The sequence below is a fragment of the Chamaea fasciata genome, unplaced genomic scaffold (genome assembly GCF_029207755.1).
Source record: "Chamaea fasciata isolate MVZ Bird 193981 ecotype frontalis unplaced genomic scaffold, bChaFas1.0.hap1 SCAF_40, whole genome shotgun sequence".
Taxonomy (NCBI): domain Eukaryota; kingdom Metazoa; phylum Chordata; class Aves; order Passeriformes; family Sylviidae; genus Chamaea; species Chamaea fasciata.
This window is the reverse complement of record NW_027094125.1, coordinates 1,846,677-1,867,161: the sequence shown is the minus strand read 5'-3', so window position 1 is coordinate 1,867,161 and position 20,485 is coordinate 1,846,677. Positions and strand designations below refer to the sequence as shown.

The following is a 20,485-nucleotide window of genomic DNA, read 5'->3' as shown; positions in this document are numbered from 1 at the left end:
CCAGCTGGGACCCAGCACAGCAACAGGGGACACAGGGGGCACAGGGGGAGAAACAAGAGCTGAAACAGGCAGCTGAGGGGGGAAAGAGGTAAAAATGCAGCCTAGGCCTACACAAACATCAGTCTCTCCATCTGTATCAATTCACAGACCAAGGCAGAGCGTTTGCTTTGTGATGTCAGGGCGCGGTTGCCACGTGGTCGTGGTGACATCACAAGGTTGCCTTGGTGCACGGAAGGCCTCAGGGGTGTCAGAGCAGCTCTTGAGCTTGCTCAGTGCAGGAGCATCCTGCTGCTTGAGGCTTCTGTCAGTGGGCAGGTGCACACTGACAGGAGACTTGCTTTTCTGTAGTGTTAGAGAACAGTTGGCAAACTTGCACAGCAGTTGCCACAATGATTGGGCAACTGGCTGCTGTAGTTTTCTCCATTTATGGAGTTGGATATTCCACCTATTTCCTGACTCACCTGGCACGTAAGTAGAGGTTTTCCCTGGGTGTCACCTAACCTGCCTTTTGTATGTCTTCCTGCTCTTTCTTGGGGACTGAGTTGATTTGGAAACAGAAAGACCTTTTGGATGCCACTTGGATAAAGGTGTTGTCAATACGTTCAGCTCAAAAGGGGGTGTCTGTAGCCAGGGCTGTGCGGGCAGCATTTGCAAGGGAACCTGCAGGGGTTGCGTTCCCTCCAAGGGAGAGTCTGTGGCAGCAGAGTCTGTCATTTCCTCCATTTGCTGGGTCAAGCAGGACAACTTTGAAAATGTAGACTGGGAGGCCTTCTTGGAAGATCTTCTGAAAATGCTCTGGTTGTCTCCAGTTTTCTCAAAGCGTCTGGTTCATTTTCCCTTGCCCACTGCAGGTCACCTGAGCCGGGTATTCAGAGGTTCTGACCCTGAGGTGAGTAAGAAAGGCACATTTGATATTCCTGGTGTTTAAGAATTGTGCAGCAAGCTGTGAGCTTGGCCTGTGGCAGTAGAGTGTAGAGGGCCAGCTGAGTAGGCTGCAAGAAAATCCATTTCCATGTCTACAGCAGCAAGAGCAAAGGCATCACTGGCTATTTCCTAATTTTCCATTTCAGAGCTTTGAAAGAACTAAAAGCCCAGTTTTGCAGAGAGAATGCTGCTTCCTGATAGTAGCCAGGGGGGGAATATCTAATTCAGAGCAATTTGCCAAGTCCAGTTGAATCAGCCCATTAGAATTTAGTCTGAGTGACTTAGAATCCCATTGCTCTCCAAGTTGATGATTTGTGCTTAGTAGAGCTGGTTCTAGAGCTGAAGAGAAGGAAGGTTCTAAATGAGCCTGTGTCTCACGCTCCTGTCTGTCCACAGATCAGTGAAGGAAGAACAGACTCCCCTCTGGCTCCCTCTGCTCCTGGACAAGAAGCCAAAGAGGAGCCAAATGACCACAAGGCTCCAGCTGTGGTCACACCACAGCCGGAACTTTCCCAGCCAGTAAGTGCCACTTCTGGAGGGTACTGTCTTTAGTGCAAGGCAGAGCTGCAAGTTTCTGAGCAGCCAGCTCTTGCTGTTGGTGGCCGAGGATGCTGAGTGCTGCAGTCCTGCCAGACCTAGCCATTCCCCTCAGCCAGTGACAGCTGGAAAATGGGCTTTGAGCTGCCATGTTTAGGCCCCAGCTTGCTGGGATTCTGATAGAGGCCAGCCTGGAGCAGGAAGGCTCCCTGTGTGCAGAGGAGGGAGCATGTCAAAGACACTGCGCTCAGCCTTGTCGGATACGTAGGGGACACTGTGGTCTGGGGACACCTGTCCCCCTCCACAGACTCGCCAAGTACCCACAGGCACAAAAAGTATTGATGTGACAACACAAGCTCTTTGGGGTGGTTTGTCCCCGTGAGCTTCTTGGCTGTGCTTACCTGGGAGCATTTCAGGGACACACTGGGGACATGGAGTTTCTGCTTGAAGTCAGGGATTTTGGTGCCTTGGTTGCCAGGTTGTTCTTTTGGTAAAATGGAAGCAGAGGTGGGCAGGGAAGCAAAAAGAAGTGGCTGAATTAATGTGATTTGTGGGCAGAAAGTGAAAAAGCTCAGCCTGACAGCAGCTCCCAGTCACTTGCTCTGCATTTGTGAGGCTGAGGCAGAGGCAGACCTGCCCAAAGCTCCCAGTGATATGATGGTAGTGAAGAGGAGGAACGACGAAGACATTAGAAGAATTCAAGGGCATTGGAATGTTTATTGGCAGAGGCACATACAACAAAACCAGGTGAGCGGGCGAGTGGCAGCCACTCATTAATAATTCTTTCTCTTGTTCCTCACAAAACTTTGCGGAGGAGCTGCAGGCAGAGCTGCAGCGAAGTCAGTCTGGGATCAGGGCGACGGACAAGAGGCTGGACGAAGAAATGAAAATTCCAAGAGAAAGAGAAGAGAAAGTTAATCTCCTTGAGGAGCAAGAGGCTCTAGAAAAACCCGTGAGTGAGAGAGCAATAGCCACTGCAGTCCCCAACCTGGTGCTTTTGCCCTTCTTGCCTTTCCCCTGCAGAGCAGCAGGGGGGTGGGGTGATGCCTCTGAGTGCCATCCTGCTCCAGTGTCTGTCACAGGCACTCTGAAGGACACTCCCTGCCCTGCTGAATCTCAGCTGCTGCCCTGCACAGTGGCACTAGTGCTTTGGCCTTTTGGCCGGCAGTCATCTGAGTGCATTCCTGCTGGCCTCTTCCTGCTCTGCTTGTTTCTTGAGGTGTTCTTGCAGGGGAACACGGTGACCCAGATGGATCTCGAAAGAAGCTGTCTGTATCCCTTGTGAATCTGGTCCTCTCCCTTTCCTCACAATCGATGACTCTTGGCTGACAGGGACAAGCTGGACTCTCTGACTGCTTTGTTCTCTTTGACTTCAGGTGGAAGTGCTGACATCTCACCTGGCAGCCTGCAAAGATTTCCAGCAAGTGACTAGCGGCGAGGAGCCCCAGGATTCCAGTGAGGCACAGAAACTGTCCCAAGCAGCAGCGCTGCCAGTTGGGCACGTTCTGAGGATGGTGGAGGAAAAGAGGACTCCATGGGAGGAGGTAGAACATTTGAACAAGGAGCTGCAAGCGTGTCTGCAGCCCTTGGAGGGGGAAGAGAGTCTTTGGGAGAAAGGGGACTTCTGGCAGTCACCCTTCAGAAAATCCATGCAAATGGATTTTGGAGGAAATGGAAAATGAATTTGGCCCTGAACTCAAGTAAAACCAGCCTTTGGCTTTTTACCCATCCAGTTTGAGAAGTGGATATCTGAAAAAAACCCATGGAGAGCCCTGCATGTGGCTGACAGCACCTTCCTAAGGGCTTGCATTTAAAATGGGATCTGGGGCTAATCTCTGCCAGTCACTTTTCTGACACAAACTCTTTTGTTGTCTCAGATCTCCACAGGCTCTTCTATTGAAGCTGCTGCAGTAGCAGCAGCAGCAGCAGCAGCAGTGTCACCTGATGAAGGCGCCTTCGCTGCCCCAGCTGAGCAGCGGAGGCCAGGCAGTTTCTTCATCTCCAGCACTGACACAGCTGCTGCTCAGCAACAGGACATGGAGTATGACTCCCTGAAGCTCCTGAGTACGTCGTGTGTCTTTCTTCTCTGAGGGACAGTGTATTGTGAGCACGTGTCAGCATAGCTGGACCCAATGATCCTCCTCACTTGGGTGCCCTTTGTGATTCTGCAGCACAAGTCATTGAATCTGCTTCTTGCCCAGAACCGCTGCCAGTCCTGTGCTCTCAGATAAGACCTGGTGGGGCTGAGAACAGAGCCCCGTTGACTCTCTGTCTCCCATCACCTGTTGGCACAAAAAGGGCACTGATGTGCACCTGGGTGTGTCTGCTCTCAAAGCCAATCCTGCCGTGTCCTCAGTGGGGGCACCAGCTTGGAAGGGGCTGGGTGTGGCCGTGCCTTCTTGCCATTGCTTGTCAGTGCTGGTGCCTGGGCTTTGGCAGCTTTGTGGCGGTGGCTGCCCTGGCCCTGAGGGCTGGTGTGAGTGCCGAGGCTGGAGCCTTCCTTAGCTGGGAGAGTCCCGCTGCCGCCCGGCCGCTGCAGCGCGGAGCTGCCCCGAGGCAGCAGCCCCTGCTCTGGGCCGGCTCCTGCACGGCCTGGGCTGGGCTCACAGAGGGTCAGCATCTCCTCTGGGCAGCTGTCCGTGTCCCGCTGGCACCTGAGGAGCACTGCTGTCCTTGCTGCCTTTGCCCGCTGCGGGAAGATGGGCACGTGTGCGGGGCTGAGAGGGCGAGTGCAATGGCAGGGACTGATCCCTGCTGTCAGGGGGAGGAGAAGCAGTGTGGTTCTTCACGTGGGCCACGGGCAAGGGCGTCTTCCAGCTCAGCCTGCTCATCAAGGGAGAGGGTCCTGCTGCTGAAGGCCCCTTGGGATTGGTTAGACCATGAGTTGCTTGGGTTTACAAAGGGAAAGGCATTCTTTTGGTAAACTGCTGCAAGGTGGGGAAGACGCCCTCCTCTCCTGGGAATGCCTCTCCCTGTGCTTTGTTTTCTGTCAAGAGATCTCTTCAAAGGACTGTAGAAAACCATTCTCTGTGCTGGCCTGCTTGTACTGCAGAGCTGCCTGTCTTGTTGCAATTGTTGTTGTTGTTGTTGTTGTTGTTACCCAGCTGGCCACAAAGGACTCAGAAGCCCGGACTGTAGAGCCCCAGTGGGGCTGCCTTTTGTATCTCTTGGATGGTGGGATGTCTGCTTTCAAGTGAGCATCTTGCATTTTGTTTCCCTCAGGGCAAATGGTGAGCACAGAGAATCCCCGAAAGAAATACACTGAAAAGGAAATTGTTGGCAGAGGGTGAGTCCAACCACAGTTGCTTCTACATAATCATGGGGCAGGTGATTTGCTGCTGGAATATCTATCAAGTGTGAAGTCAGGCAAGCTGCAAACATATTCAGACCCTGGGGTTAGTCTGCCCCATCTCTCAGTACTGGCCAGAATTTGTAAGTGTGGTCAGAAGGCATTATCAAAGACACTTCTATTTCATTACCTGAAACAGCAACCTACCCCCTATCATAGCAGTCAGATAACACTTCTTAGGAACATTTCTTCCCAAGAGTTTGCTGAAGGAAATAGTCTGTGGTGAGGATAAAAACTGCCCAGTTTAGAAACTGAAATCCAAGATGAAAGAATCACCTGGCCATTTGACCTGAGGCACTAAACCCCAGTGCTTCAGAAACAGGCCCAGTGCCCATGCACTGGAGAGGAAAATGCATCATCTGCCTTCTGGGAGAGCTCTCCTGCATGCTGCAGGTTTGAGGCATTTCCAGCAGACATCTCCTGTCTGGGCTGGCTTTCACTCCAAGGTCTAAACGGCTTCTCCTTTCTCCTTTCTTTGCTGCTGTTTTGTTTCTAGGGCTTTTGGAGAGGTTTGCAGAGCGATCGACACTGCCACGGGAGGAGAGGTAAATGTCAACAGCCCCTGCAGATTCTGCTGCTCTCCAGGGCTTTCCTCTCTCGTGTCTGTTGTGGCTGCAGCTGTGGCTAGAGCTGTGCTGCAAAGGCACAAGAAGCACAGACTGGTGCCAGCCTGCCAGCTGCATTTGGGACAGTCTTTGTCCTGCTCAGCTGCCAGAAGGAAGGCAAGGAGGGCAGCGGTTCCTTTCAGAGAAGGACGCTCTCCCTGGCTCTCAATTGCTCCAACAAAGGAGCATCTCACTGCTCTCTGGGGCTACGGCTCCAGAGTCCTGAATTCTCATTTCTGGCTGCCAGCAAATCCATCTGAATGTTCCTGGCAGTTCCTTAGCCACCTGCAGAGCTGCAGTTGGGAACTGCACATAGGGAGAGATCTGCAAGGCGTCCCTAAAAGCCCCAAGTCCTGCCTATAGCCCAAGATGTATCCACAGAGTACCAAGGCACGCATTACTTCTTCTGAAGTACAGACAGACAGAGAGTGTGCTCAGAGCTTGGGGGATGATAGTTGACACACCATTGCTAACAAGTGGACAAGGCAAAATGTGGTCAGTGGCCACATGTTCTGTATCTGGCCCCCAAAGGAGCAGAGAAATGGGCTGTAGGAATGTCAGTTCCTAATTACTCCTTTGTCTAATTACAAGGCACTTTGGCACGGCTTGGCGGTGTCATTGCAAAATCTCTCTCCCCATGTGTGTTGTGGTCTCATTCCACCAACTTCTAAAGTTACTGATTTTCAATGTGATTCTAGGTGGCCATCAAGAAAATCGATCTTCAAGGACCAAGCGAGATGCCAGATATTGTTACTGAAATCACGGTCATGAAGAGGAATATGAGTCCCCATCTTGTCCATTATTTAGACGGGTGAGTGGTTGTGGTCTCATCCCATGAGGGTTTGTTTACATAGTAAAAGCATGCAAGGTTAAAACCCCACTTTGGACACTGGCAGAAAAGAAAGCTGTTCATTATTATTGGTTCATTATTATTTCACTACTCATCTCCAATGGATGGGAAGAGAGTGCAGTTTGTCTCCATGAGTCATCCCTGGCTTTCCAACACATAGTTGAAAAATTGTTCAAAAACCTGCATCAACTCTACCATAAGAAGTCAGTACCCTGTAAGTTCACTGCCTCCATGTTGTCTCAGGATTGATTTTTTAAGGTTTCTTCAATGCTGATGAAGCATGCTAGGGAGGATTTCCCTTGGATTGTTGCCCCTCTTTTCCATGGCTGTCCATGCCAGGAACACTAGGTGCTTATTTCCAGAAATACCACGCATGACAGGTTTTTCATCTTGGCTGTTACTAAACTGCACTTTTTGATTGCTGGCCATCAGAGACATCTCCTTTTTCCCAGATGTGCTGTTCTCCTTGAGACTGCACAGACTGCAAACAACCCACAGCCTGGAGGGAATGTCTTTAATTCTTTGAATTCTGCCCTTGTCACAAAGGGACCTGGAAACAGGAATCAATCAAAGGAACCAACGAATGCATGTTCATCTGCATGGCCTTGTTTCCTTCTTTCAGCTACCTTGTGCATGAAGAACTGTGGCTGGTGATGGAGTACATGGATGGAGGCACTCTTTACAACATAATCCAAAAGACTCGCCTGACAGAAGACGAGATCGCCACCATCAGTCGGGAGGTCAGTCGGGGATCCCAGCTGTGCTTCCCAGAGCTTGGGCAGGATTGTCTGGGAAAGGGGCTCAGAACAGGAGCGATTCCGTGAGCCAGGCTTTGTTTCTGTGTCGCTGGTATGCTCTGGGCAAGCAAGAGCATCTCAAGTGAACTGCCTGCCAGTGCCCCTGCACTCACTGGACTCTGTTCTTGTCCTCTTCTCTCCTGCTGTTGCATTCTCACTCTGGTTCTTGTATTTGCTCTTCTCCATCTTGCCTCTCTAAACTTTGGCCTGTTGGCACTGCATTCCTTGCCTGTAAAAGCAAAGGTGGTGGTGGTAGCATTTGAAAGGAACAGCAAAGAAAGAGAGAGTCATTTCTCTCAGTCCTCAGCTGGAAAGGTTAGCAGTGCAGCCAGAATGCTCTTTACTTCTGAGCACATCGACTTCAGCAGCAGTCATCCTGGCTGGTTTGCAGGGCAGAGTCTACACCAGCAGTTGCTGTTGCTCTTTGACAAGCTGACATGCCTTTCTTTAGAAAGGTGCTGCCCTGCCTGTGTTGGAGCAGCGAGCTCTTCCCCTCAATGGCACTGTGTTCTGCCATTACTCCTCATTCCCCTGGAGAGGGAATCTTGGAGAGCTGTTTCCTTTCTTGTGTGATGAAATCACATCACTGATTTTTGCCCTCCTGTTTCTGGTTTCTCTCTCAGTGCCTGCAAGGACTGCATTTTCTCCACGCCAACCATGTGATGCACAGAGATTTGAAGAGTTCCAACATCCTTCTCAAAACCGATGGCTCTGTCAAGCTGGGTCAGTATATTCTTGGGCAGGTGCAGCGTTCCAGGGATATGTGGGGTGTGGGGCTGCTTTTGAGTGAGTGCCAGCCCCCCCAAAATGGTGCTGGTGGCAGTGCAGGGAGCCCTGCTGTGAACTGACCACACGGTGGCAACGTGCACAGACCTATGGCAAGGAACGAGCAGTCCACAGTGGCATTGCTCTGTGTGTGTCCCTTCCAGAGGGAGGGAGCTACATGTCTAAAGTTTGAAAAGCCCCTGCTGGAGGCAGTGTAAAAAATGTGGGGATTTTTGAAGCAGCCAGTGCCATATTTCCTTGGCTAAAGTCCTGAGGAAACAGAGCAGGGACAGCTGTCCAGGAGATTCAAGAGCACATCCTCAAACTTCTACCGGGAAATTCTTTTGCTTGCTTTCCTAATTGCACAGGATTCAAATAAAAACAGTCTTTTGTTTTCTCCCCAGCTGATTTTGGCCTCTCTGCTCAACTCACCCCTGGGCAGAGTAGACGGAGATCGGTGGTCGGGACTCTTCGGTGGAGGGCACCTGAAGTGAACGGTGAACCCTATGGCCCCAAAGTGGACATATGGTCTTTGGGAATTGTGGCCATTGAAATGGTGGAAGGAGAACCTCCTTACTGGAAGAAAAATTGTGCCTCGGTAAGGTGTAAATACTCTCTGATCCCACTGTCTTTCTCCCCCATCCCACGTTTTGTGTGCCACTGGAAAAAATGCCATTGCCATCTGCTGGAAGAACTACTTCCACCACAGTCCCTTTCTGAAAATGTCCCTGCAGCACATCAGCATCTGCTGGAGTTTTGGTTGCATCCGTGGGGGAACTCAAGCCTTAGCCCACGCAAACAATCTCCCTTCTCAGGCAACATTTGGCTTTGGCTTAGAAGTCGTTCCAGCTCTTTTGGCTTTGTAGATGTCCCTAATAACAGCAAACAAGCATCTTAGAAGTGGTGTTATCTTTCCTGAAATGAAGGAAAGTAACCCAAACCCAAGAAAGTTTATAAAACAGTGGTTTGGAGAGAAGAAGTGCACCCCCGTTCTTCTGACAGGGAAATTCGCCTGAAACCTTGACAAGAGGGTGTGAAGGCCACAGAGTCTGTTGTGCTTCTTGTGCGGTGCTGCTGAAACACTTAGTGACCGTCTTTCTTTCCTAACCCAAGCCGCCACCTCCATGTCACCAAGATGAAACCTGACCATGTGGAGAGCCGGCCAAACCCACCCCTTTGTTTCCTGGCACTTTCTAGGATGGCCATACCATTAATGCATTGACTTGAGTGTCCAAATGAGCAGAGGGCTACCACATGGATGGCGTTTCTCCATCTGCTGCTTTGACCACCAAAATTTTCCTTTTGCTGCATAAGGGAAGCTGAAATTTCCAGTCTGATGAGAGACGGAGGTGCAGGTGTTTCCTGTGTGCCCAAAGAGGCATTTTCGTCCCAAGACAGTTGTGCGTGCATCTTCATGTGTCTGTGTGGAAGATGAGATTCCAAATGTTTGTTTCCTTACCTGAGGAATAACTGAGGGATTTCCTTTCTTTGCTTGCAATTCCCATTGTTTTCAAGAACCAAGAAAAAAGCTTGATGACTTTTGTTTGATGGCAGCTGTGCTTAAGGGACCAACAAGCGCTGCAGAGATGCTTTTCATGTAATTATCTTTGGAAATAGTAGAGTGAGTTAGTAGAGCAAAGTCCCTCTTCCAAATAGCCTGTCAAGCTGCTCAGGTGAATCCTCAGAGAAGGAAACCTGCTTTTGCTGATATTGTTTCCACTAACAAGGTCAGTCAATGAAATCAACTGCCAAGGCAAGATCTGCTGGAAAAGCTGTGGCTGCACTGGGCTTTGGGTGTTTTGTTGGTCCAGGAAAGTCATCTCTGCCTCTGTGCCATGGCAGAAACTGTCACTGAAGAGTGCAGCTTCAACAATGGGATCTAGGAGAGCAGTTCCAGACTTGAAAGAAGCAGGTGAAAAACTCGTGTTTCCTTTTTCTCCAGGGTCAACTGCTAGCCACCAAAGGGATCCCAAAGCTGCAGCAGCCCAAGCTCTGCTCCCCTTTTCTGCGTGACTTCCTGAGGTGCTGCCTGCAGAGAGACGAGGCACAGCGCTGGTCTGCCAAGGAGCTGCTGCAGGTAAAATGCCAAGGGGCTGCAGGGGAAACAGTGTCCCAGGGATGGGTTCCTCCTGCACTGAACTGCCAGGCATCAGATGAGCCTCCTCCTCCTCACCTCCACTCTTGGTGCTGTTCAAATGAAAACAGCCAGGAATCCTAGACTGGGCTGGACTGGCAGGGACCTGTAAAGCTCATCTGGTCCAAGTGCCCTGCAATATGACCAGGGAGCTCTTTAAAGAGATCAGGATGCTCAGACCTGAGATATTTCCAGGCCTGGGGCACTTAGCAGCTCTTGCAGCAAGCCATGCCAATGTGGCCCCAGTGTTGCTCCTTAGACCTACTCTGATTCAATCTCCTCTTCCTTTTAAAAATATTGCCCTGCCTTTGCGGCTCTTAGCTTGGAAAGTAATGGTTCATTCTTGGTTTTTTTTTCTTTGTGCAGCATCCATTTGTAACATCAGCCAAGCCTGTGTCCGGCCTGGTGCCACTGATCAGTTCAGTGAAAGAGTGGAAGAAGGAGACAAGATGGCGACAATGCCCTTTGAACTGTTTTCTCCAAGAGCAGTAGAGAGAAGGATTGTAGAATAGGACTGTAGTTAGGACTGTAGAGAAGGATTGCAGCTAGGACAGTGGAGTAGGATAGTAGCATAGGAATGATTCCCCTCCTTCTGAGCCTCTGAGAAAGCTCAATATTTTCTTCTGAACTGTCAGTTTTCTCTTAGAGGTGGAGAGTGACATTGATGGCTTCTTTGGTACAGTTGGAAAGTGGGGAAGGCTCTCCCGAGGGGAAGCGTGGCCATGCTGGGCACAGCACAGACTGGTGCCATCGGCTGTCCAGAGTGTGCACAAGAGGCGAGAAAGGCAAACCACAGCAGAGGGCTGCAGGCCTGGCTGAGGATTGCCACCCTTGTGCCGGCTGCCCTCTAACTCCTGGCCAAGGCGAGCAGTGTGTGCAGCGCTCTGGGCACAGGGGAGGGAGCCGGGCTGCTCCGCAGGCTCCGGCACAGGGCAGCGTCCTTCAGGCACGGCGCTTCTGCCGGGGGAACCGAGGCCAGCGGGAGGCAGGGACAGCTTGTCAGGTCACATCTGCAGGAGCCAGGGCCTCACACGGCTCTGGGAGAAAGTGCCTGCAGTGCTGGAGTTGTACACTGAGCCAGAGCAAAGGGGCGAAATGCAGAGTGTTCTGCAGAAATATTCAGGGGCACCAGGCCAGCCCGCCTTGTGCTGTCTGGCACACAGCAAGCACTGCGCAATACAGCCCTGAGCTGCTGGGAGAGAGGTGTTAGAGAGGAGCCAACTCTTAGATGAAATTTGATGGGGAGACAAAGTCATCAAAGCCAAAGAGAACTGTTTCTTAGTAAGGATTCACCTGAGCTGGGTGTGTATCTCCCTCTCCCAAGAGCCAAACACACACACAACACACACTCACACAGAATGCTGCTTTTTATTGCCTTTCCCAGCCCAGGGCAAACCGTGTCCCCTTTCCCTTTGGCTGGGTAATAGGAAACTTGTATTCTGTCCCCACCGCCTCCTTTTCTGTCCCCTCTCCTCTTCTCCTACTTCCCTTTTGGTCTGGTCTTCAAGCTGGCCCCTCTCCCAGCTCACAGCAGCACCCAAAAAATTAACTAGAACAAATCCAAACCCTAAATAACAACACCAAGAACCAACAGCTTTTATTCTTTCTTCCAATAATTCTTAAGCTGCAGCAAAATATTATATCCTATCTCACTGAGAGAATCGGGCATGAGCCTGTGGCTCGTGCTTGAGCAGTGAACTGATTTGGAAGGGAGCAGAAGGGTTTCAGTAGGCAGTTTGTGTTTTTCTTCTGAATTGCTGAAGGAAAGACACACTCTGGCTTCAGTCAGCAAAAACATTTTCAAGGTGAATTAAAGAAATGCTTGTGAGCAATTCCCAGAGAAGGCAGGTTTTGAGAAAATGTTGAACTGTACCAAATTGTGAATTCCCTTTGCATTAACAGAGTGTTGAGCCCTCTATTCCCTCAGCGCAGTGATTAATGTGTGCAAGTGGCTACCTTAGCCTTGAGAATAGAGTAGTCTTCCTAAGAAGGTAGCTGGAATGCATTCAAGGGGAAAAGAGTGGTTGTAGGAGGCTCTTGAGCATCAGAGGAGAATTGCAGGAATGGGATGTTCCCCAAATGACCACCCGAGACTCTCAAGAGAGCCCTACTCTCCTGTCGGTAACTTCTGAGAAGTGATTTAAATATGTCAACTAATTTGAGGGAATGTTTAGCCTGTGAGTTTGAGTAATGAGTAATGAGTCGGTCTTATTTCCATGGTTACAAATGAGTAGGTGGGATTTCTGGCTGAGCACGTGTTAGGAAAGTGATTCCCCACGCACCCAGCACTGAAATAAAGTCATCTATTGACAGGTGAAAATGAAACCTTTTCCAGCTGTTCCCCTCGGGTTTACCTTTCTGGGGGCCAAAGCTCTGTGCTGCAGGTGGCCCGGGTGTGTGCAGAGCAATGCAGCCTCCACAAAGCCCTTGGTTTCCCCACAAGTCATCATGATTTGTTGCCAGGTGTGCCCAGCTGTGGCAGGAGAAAGAGCCCGCAGTGCGGTGGGCGCCGTGCCCTGCCCAGCCAGGCCTCTCTGGCACAGAGGAGCAGCAGCAGCACCTTTCAACCCACTCCTGCCTTGGCCTCACCTGGGACACAGAAGCCTCTGGAAATCAGCACCACCTGGCCCCTTCCCAGCTTGGAGCAGCTCCTGCTGGTGGGCACATCCTGCACTTCTACTGCTTCCAAACAGGAATCAAGGCCGGGCGGGGGGAGACGGACATACAGAGAAGCCCTGGGCTAGTGCAATAAATGGGCAAATGCATGGGGGAATGTGTTAGGAATCATTTCAGCTGTTCTGCCAATACTGCCTTCTCTCCTTTTCTCCCTTCACATTTCCTGTTCTTTTCCCTCTCACATTTCCACCCCTTCCCCCCTCCCGAGTCTCACAGTTTTCCTGTCATGTTTGCCTCCCAAGTTTTACTTATTTTCTGCACCCTTTTCAGCTCACTTTCCTCACACTTTGCCTCTCACATTTCCCCAGCTTCCCACTTTTTCTTGCCTTTTTGTTCTCTCACGATTCTCACAATTTTCCCCTCACTTATCCTGCCCTTTTCTCCCCTCATGCCTTTCTCCTTTCCTCAGTCATTTTTCTCCAAGTTGTCTCCTCATGTTTCTCACTTTTGCCCTCATGTTTCCCAGGCTTTTCCTCTTACATTTCTCCCACTTTTCCCCTCACATTTATCATTTTTTCCCCCTCATGTTGCTTATACTTTTCCTCTAGCATTTTCTGCCCTTTTTTCACTCCTGTTTTCTGCCACTTTTCCCATCCAACTTCCCACCCCTTTTTTCCCCCTAATCTTTTCTGCCTTTTTCTGCCCTCTGGTTTCTCACTCTTTTCCCCTCAGGATTCTCACAATGTTCCCCTCACATTTGCTGCCTGTTTCTCTCTCTCTGCCAGTAATTTTCTCACTCTCTTCCCCTCACATTTCCCTCCATTTTGTCCCCTATGTTTTTCAGCCTTTCCTGATCACGTTTCTTAGAATTTTCCCATCATATGTCCTGCCTTTTCCTCCTCTCACCTTCCTCTCCTATTTTCACTCACATCTTCACCATTTTCCCCTCAGTTTTCTCACCCTTTCTCACACAGGTTTCCTACTCTTTTCTTCCCTCACACTTCCCTCCTTTTTCCACTCCCATTTCTCACACTTGTCACCTCATGTTTTCTGCCTTTTTTCCCCTCACATTTCTTAACCCACTGCTTCCTGTCAGTGACTCTTCCTCTTCAGTAGTTGATGAGCTTCTTTTCTTCTTTCCTGCAATCCCCTCCTCCAAAGAATGGGTGCCAGAGCAGCGCTCCAAGAAGCCCCTGCCCGTGTGTCTGCTGAACAGAATGGCTGTGCTCAACTTGAACAATCTCGTGAAGAACAACCTAAACTGCAGTGGACTTTCAATTCTCTCTAGTCTTCATAGTGTTCTAAAGAAATAGGCACCCTGAGGGATACACGTCGCAGGTGAGCAGCCGCTGCACCATCCATCTCAAGCAGATCCCATCTCCATTTTCATCACCTCACAGTCACTGTGACTCCTGCCTGGATGAAACCACTTGTGATGCTGCTTGATGCTAATTGAAGTCCATGTGCACAAGAAGTGCTTTTAGCCCTCTTTTAGAAAAAAAAAAAGAAAAAAAAAGAGAAGGTTTTATTTTAAAACGTTCAGTGCCTGGAGTTTCTTTCTATTTTCACCTATTTGAATTGACTTGACATCAAAACACTGCCAGCCAACGTTCCAAACTGGCTGGTCTATGTTTGTGTGCACAGAGCAAAGGTGCCAAACCGTGTCCTTTTCCCGGGTGTCCGTTAATGTCCATTTCAACAGGCACTGAAGGGGGGCTCTGCCTGCCCCACACAGGATGGCAGCCAGAGGGCTGAGGCTGCGCCTCCTAGTGAGATCAGCCGCCCTGGCAGCCCAGCCCCAGCCACCATCTTGTGTGTGGTTCTCCAGCCCTGGCCGCCATCTTGTGTGTGGTTCTCCAGCCCTGGCCGCCATCTTTTGCACCGACCTAGTCCAGCTCTTAAGCGAATGCGTTGCTGTTTTGTCAGCAGACAGGGTCAGCACCAAAGACACCAACACCAGCAGGACAGGCTACAGGGAATGGCACAAGTTTGGCTCAAAGCAGCCAGTCCTGACTTGTCACTGCCCTTTATCCATGAACATGCCTCCATATGCAGCCACAGCAAATGTCCAACAGCAGCTCCATCAGCCACTTCCTCCTGCTGGCATTGGCAGACACGCGACAGCTGCAGCTCCTGCACTTCTGCCCCTTCCTGAGCATCTCCCTGGCTGCCCTCCTGGGCCATGGCCTCGTCATCAGCGCCGTAGCCTGCGGCCACCAACTGCACAGCCCCATGTTCTTTATCCTGCTCAACGTGGCCCTCAGCGACCTGGGCTCCATCTGCACCACTGTCCCCAAAGCCATGCACAATTCCCTCTAGGACACCAGGACCATCTCCTACGCAGGATGTGCTGCACAACTCTTTTTCTTTCTCTTCATCTCAGCAGAGTATTTCCTCCTGACCATCATGTGCTACGACCGCTACGTGTCCATCTGCAAACCCCTGCACTACGGGACCCTCCTGGGCAGCAGAGCTTGTGCCCATATGGCAGCAGCTGCCTGGGCCAGTGCCTTTCTCCATGCTCTGCTGCACACAGCCAATACATTTTCCCTGTCCCTGTGCCAGGGCAATGCCCTGGGCCTGTTCTTGTGTGAAATCCCACACATCCTCAAACTCTCCTGCTCTAACTACTACCTCAGGGAAGTTGGACTCATTGCATTTTCCATCTGTTTAGGATTGTGTTGTTTTGTGTTCATTGTTTTCTCCTATGTGCAGATCTTCAGGGCCGTGCTGAGGATCCCCTCTGAGCAGGGTTGGCACAAAGCCTTTTCCACCTGCCTCCCTCACCTGGCCGTGCTCTCCTGTTCATCAGCACTGGCACATTTGCCTACCCGAAGCCCCCCTCAATCTCCTCCCCATCCCTGGATCTGTCCCTGTCAGTTCTGTACTCAGTGGTGTCTCCAGCCCTGAACCCCCTCATCTACAGCCTGAGGAAGCAGGAGCTCAAGGATGCCCTGAGGAAAATGATGCCTGGATCTTTTCAGAAGCAATAAACTCCTTCTTTCCTGCTCCAGAACCTTCAGAATGTAACTCAGAATGTAATCCATTATTTTCCTATTTGCCCATTTTTTCATTGGGATCTTTCCTTATTCTTTTTCTAGTGTTACTGCTTTGTGATGTCACAATCCACTCTCTGATGTCACAGAGACACCTTCTGTGAAGTCACAGCTAGCTCTGTGATGTCACAACCCATTCAGTGATGCCACACAACCCCCTCAGTAATGCCATACAGTCACCGTGTAATGTCACAGCACACTCTATGACCTCACACCCCACTCTATGATGTCTTAAAGCCACAGCATGATGTCACAGCCAGCTCTGCAATGTCACACACTGCCGTCTGTGATGCTGTAGCTGCTCGATGACATCACACAACAAACTCCGAGATGTCATAGCCCAATCTGTGACCTCACACAACCCACTCTGTGCTGTCACACAGCCCCTTTCTGACATCTCACCTGCTCTGTGGCTCTGTGACACAGCCACAGAGGTGCCACTGTGGCACAGCCCCCTCTGGGACAGCACACAGCCCCTGCCAGTGCTGAGCCCCTGTGAGCTCTGTCTGCGCCCTGCTCGTGTCCCTGAGGTGCCCTGGCAGTGCCCCAGCCCTGTTGTGCTGTGCGCAGGGGCTGCTCCTGGGCAGAGTTGTCTCTCTGCAGCGCTGCCCCTGCCAGGAGCTGCCTCTGTGCCAGGAGCCCGGCCCAGCTCAGCAGCACAGACACAGCACAAGGACTTCAATGTGACCCTCTCGGGGCTTTGGTGCTGTTTACATCAGACTCAGCCCTTCAGAGTGTGCTGAAAAAACTTCTCAAGAATTCAAAGGGAAATTGAAACACTGAAGTTTCTTATCGTTTAAAGGAGTCTCACTGGGGGACAGGACTGAGAAAGTGTCCTCAGGTTTTAGTTAGAGCAGAACACTGCAAGCAGTGATGACAAGTAGGGACAGACAAGGCAAAGGTGTCTCTGGTGCTGAGCAAACCTGGATGAGTTCCGTGAATCCAAAAGGCCAAGGCCTGAGCCCCAGCCCCTGGCAAGGCAGATCCTGTCCCTTCCTCGGTGCTCAGGGCTCTTCTAGGGCCACTGGGATGTGGAGATGTGCAATGCCAAGGGCAGCACCATGGGGCAGCCCCTGCCAGGCTGCTGAGCAGGGACAAGGAGGCAATGAGGCCCCAGGGCTGCAAGGGTCCCTTGTCCCCTGCTGGCCTCAGGCCCAGGCCCAGCAGCCATGGGCAGAGTGCTGCAGGAGTTGGCTCTGTCAGGGCCTTGCAGCTGCTGCCCATCCCTGTGCCCTGTGCAGCCCAGGCTGTCCCACGGTGTCCCTGCCCTGCGCCTCTGTCCCTGCAGGCTGTCGTCACCCCCCGGCTGCCCCACCTGGCTGGGCTCTTCCTTTGCTGACAGCTCTGCGTCCTGCCTGCCTCTGCCTGGGCACACAAAGCCTTGGGCTTGATGCCAAAAGGGTTAATTCAATTTTTTCTGTGCCTGTGAAAATTCAGCAGAGAAACAAGGCATTGAGGGGCTGCTTTCCCAGCAGGGATGGTGACAAAAGAAGAAGAAATCTGGCTCACGGGTGCAGTGATAGAATAAGCACGGACTGAAACTGGGAACTTGGGGTGGGTTTTATGAAAATGCATAAACTGAAATACACATTTAGCAAATGTATATAAGCAGCACACTTAGAATCATGTATCCACATAAGGTTTGGTGTTATCCCCTGCTGGATCTCAGCCCTGAATAAATGATGCCCTCTTTAACACCATTTTAGTATTAAGGAGTCTTATTCTGATATTTTGGAGAACGGCCTCACGGACCCAAGGAGTCAACTGTGACACTAGAACCTGGTGGAACAAAGGGTCCATTGGGACACTGCAGAATCCAATGGAATAAAGGGGACATTTTGCCACAGTGGGATTGCATGGAACCTGTCTTGGTTTGGGAAGACAGGTATCTGCCAGGCAATAAAAAAAACAACAACTGCAGTTTCCTTTGGGATGGAGAGTGTAACCCCCCCCCCCCTCTTTTATTTTCTTTTTCAATTATAAATTACAATCAGAGGCTCTTTGGCAAAGAGTTGGGAAATAGGAATAGCAGTTCTTTACTAGTATGTATTACAAAGCAAACAAACACAAAAAAACCCCCCACCAAACAACTACAGCATTAATAACAAACGAAAACAGTACCAAGAACCTTGAGGGCTTTGTTTCACAAAACCCAGGGCAGTTTGGTTTCGGTGTCCCTGCAGGATCCTCAGAGCACCAAGCTGAAACAGTGGAAAAGTCCTGGGGTGGTAGCTGGGATGGCAGGGTGTCTTGGCAGGCAGGGGCAGGATGTCCTGGCAGCAGCGCCGAAGGAGCCGAAGGCGAGGCAGAAAGCGGCCCAGCTCCCGCGAGTGGCAGAGAAAACTCAGGATTCAGGCTGAACCGGTGATAGTAGATTTCCCAGGACTGGATCCCTTTGGCCACAGTGAAACTCTTCCAGCCAGCAACAGCCGTTCTCTCCCTCCCCGAATGCCGGAAAAAGAAAAGCCCACAGCTGCCTCAAGCTCTGTCTTTTACCTGCGTTATCCCCCCCTTCCACCTTTGTCCACCTCTTTGTTTTGGTTAAGTACTCTCAAGTATCCAACACTTGGTCTCCTTGGTAACTTATGGGGAAAAAAATCTTTAGAGAAAGAAGGAACAAATCTAACCCCCAACAGAACCAAAATCTGTTTTGACACAGTGTGGCCACATGGAACTGATGCTGCAGATCATTGTGGGACTATGGAAACTCATGGAATCAAAAGTCCATGTGACAGAAGAGAAAGGCCTCATGGAACCAAGGGGCCATTGTGACACAGCAGGGCCTCACAGAGCCAAGAAGTCCATGGTGACTCTGAGAAACTTCATGGAACAAAGGATCCATGGTGACACTGCAGAACCAAGGAGGCCGTTGTTGACAACAGGACAGCTCACGGAACCAGAAGTCCATTGTGACACAGCAAGGCTTCAGGGAACCAGAGGTCCATAGTGACACTCTGCAGCCTCATGGAACCACAAGCTGTCTTGGGTTTTGTAACCAAAAAGAAAAAAAAAATATTCGATTCCATCTGGTGAAATCCACTTGGGGAGGTGTTTTTTCTTTACCTGTTGTAACTCCAGGAGGGAGTGTGCAATGGCCTTTCTGATAACAAGCCAGCTGTTAAAACAAAGTGGGTCATTGTTCCTTATCTCTGCTCACCCTCCCATTCCCTCCGTGAGGATATCTTTTGTTAATGGGCCATTAAAGTTCACCAATGACATGACACATTACATCATCCCATTGTGAGATGCTCTACCCAGGGAGGACGAGCCAAACCGATTTCATCTAGATAAAAGGGAGTCACAAGTGTCACCAGTCATCCCAGTGTTCCCATGGGACTCCCGAAGGAAGACTGGACCCATCTCTGCACCCTTGTCTCCACAGCACCATCTCTGCTTCCAACAGGACCACATCTGCCATTTCAGGAGGGCTTCCCTTTGGACTGTTTCCAACACCCTGAACAACAGGGTGTCAGGTTGTATTTCTGACTCTGTCAGGGTTTTCTAGGATTTCTTGTTTGTTTGCTTGCTTGCTTGTTCTTCTGTTCCACAACATTTGTCTTTTTTTATATCCCTAGTAAAGACCTGCTCTACCTATTCCCAAAATCTTTGCCTGACAGCCTATTAATTGCAAATTTATAATAAATTGTAAACGGGGAGGGCCCGTACATTCCAAGGGAGACTCCAATCTTTCCTGGCAGATACCTGTCTATCTAAACCAAGACACAAGCCCTTGTGACACAGCAGGGCCACTTGCAGCCAAGGGGCCATTGTGACACTGGGGATCCAAGGAGACCTTTGTGACCCTGAGGAACCTCATGGAACAAAGGGTCCATTGTTACACTGGGGGGCCCTGTGGAGCCATGGGGATTGTTCTGATACTGTGGTGCTCCATGAAACAAAGGGGCCATTCTGAAGGTACCAAGGACACAGTTGTTTCACAGTCGGGCTTCATGGAACCAAAGGTCCCTTGTGACATTGCAGAGCCTCATGGAACAATGGAGACCCTTATGACTCTTTGGGAGCCACAGGATCCAAGGGGCCACTGGAACACTGGAGGGCCTTGTTTAACCACGGGGTCATTTTACCACAGCAGGGCGTCATGGAATCAAGGGGACCACAGTGACATCGCAGGGCTCCATGAGAAGAAAGGTCCTTTCTGACACTGTGAGAAAGGAGTGACATTGTGACACTATAGGGCATCATGGACCCAAGGAGGCCATTTTGAAGCAGTGCAGCCTCATGGAACAATGGAGACCATTGTGACTCTTTGAGGCCTCATCTATCCTAAGGACCATTGTGACACAGCAGGGCCTCATGGAGAGTTGCTCCCAGTAGCCCAAAGTGTGATCCCACTTGCCCCCTTTCAACACCAGCATGAGCCCAATAACCTCCAGTATGATACTTGACACATGCCAACACTCCCAGTCTGGTCCCAGTATAATCCCAGTTACCCCTGATCACTCACAGTATGGTCCCAGTTCCCTCCAGCTAGATCAACCCCATCAGTCCCAGTATGATGCCATTTGCTCCCATCATGCTCCAAGTCACCCCCACTACAGGGATGATGTGCAGGGTATGTTCCCAGTCACTCTCAGGTACCCCCAGTATTAGTCCCATCCCTCCCAATATGAACCACAGATGGGCCCAGTGTGGTCCCAGTCACTGCCAGTATGAACCAGTTTTGTCCCACATGGTTCCAATTGTACTCTTTCACCCTCACTTTTGTTCCAGTCGGTGCCAGTCTTTCCCAGAGTACCCCAGTTCCTTCCAGCATCATCCCATTGTCTCAGAACCACTCAGCTTCACTCTAGCTGTACTCACTGCCAGTATGACCCCAATCATCTCCAGCATG

General features: G+C 50.7%; 2 pseudogenes; one reads left to right on the top strand and one right to left on the bottom strand.

Moving 5' to 3' along the window:
* LOC136303661 (uncharacterized) overlaps positions 1–20,485 on the bottom strand; it is a 372,218-nt pseudogene that overhangs the window by 94,937 nt on the left and 256,796 nt on the right.
* LOC136303685 (olfactory receptor 14J1-like) lies at positions 14,642–15,570 on the top strand (annotated as a pseudogene).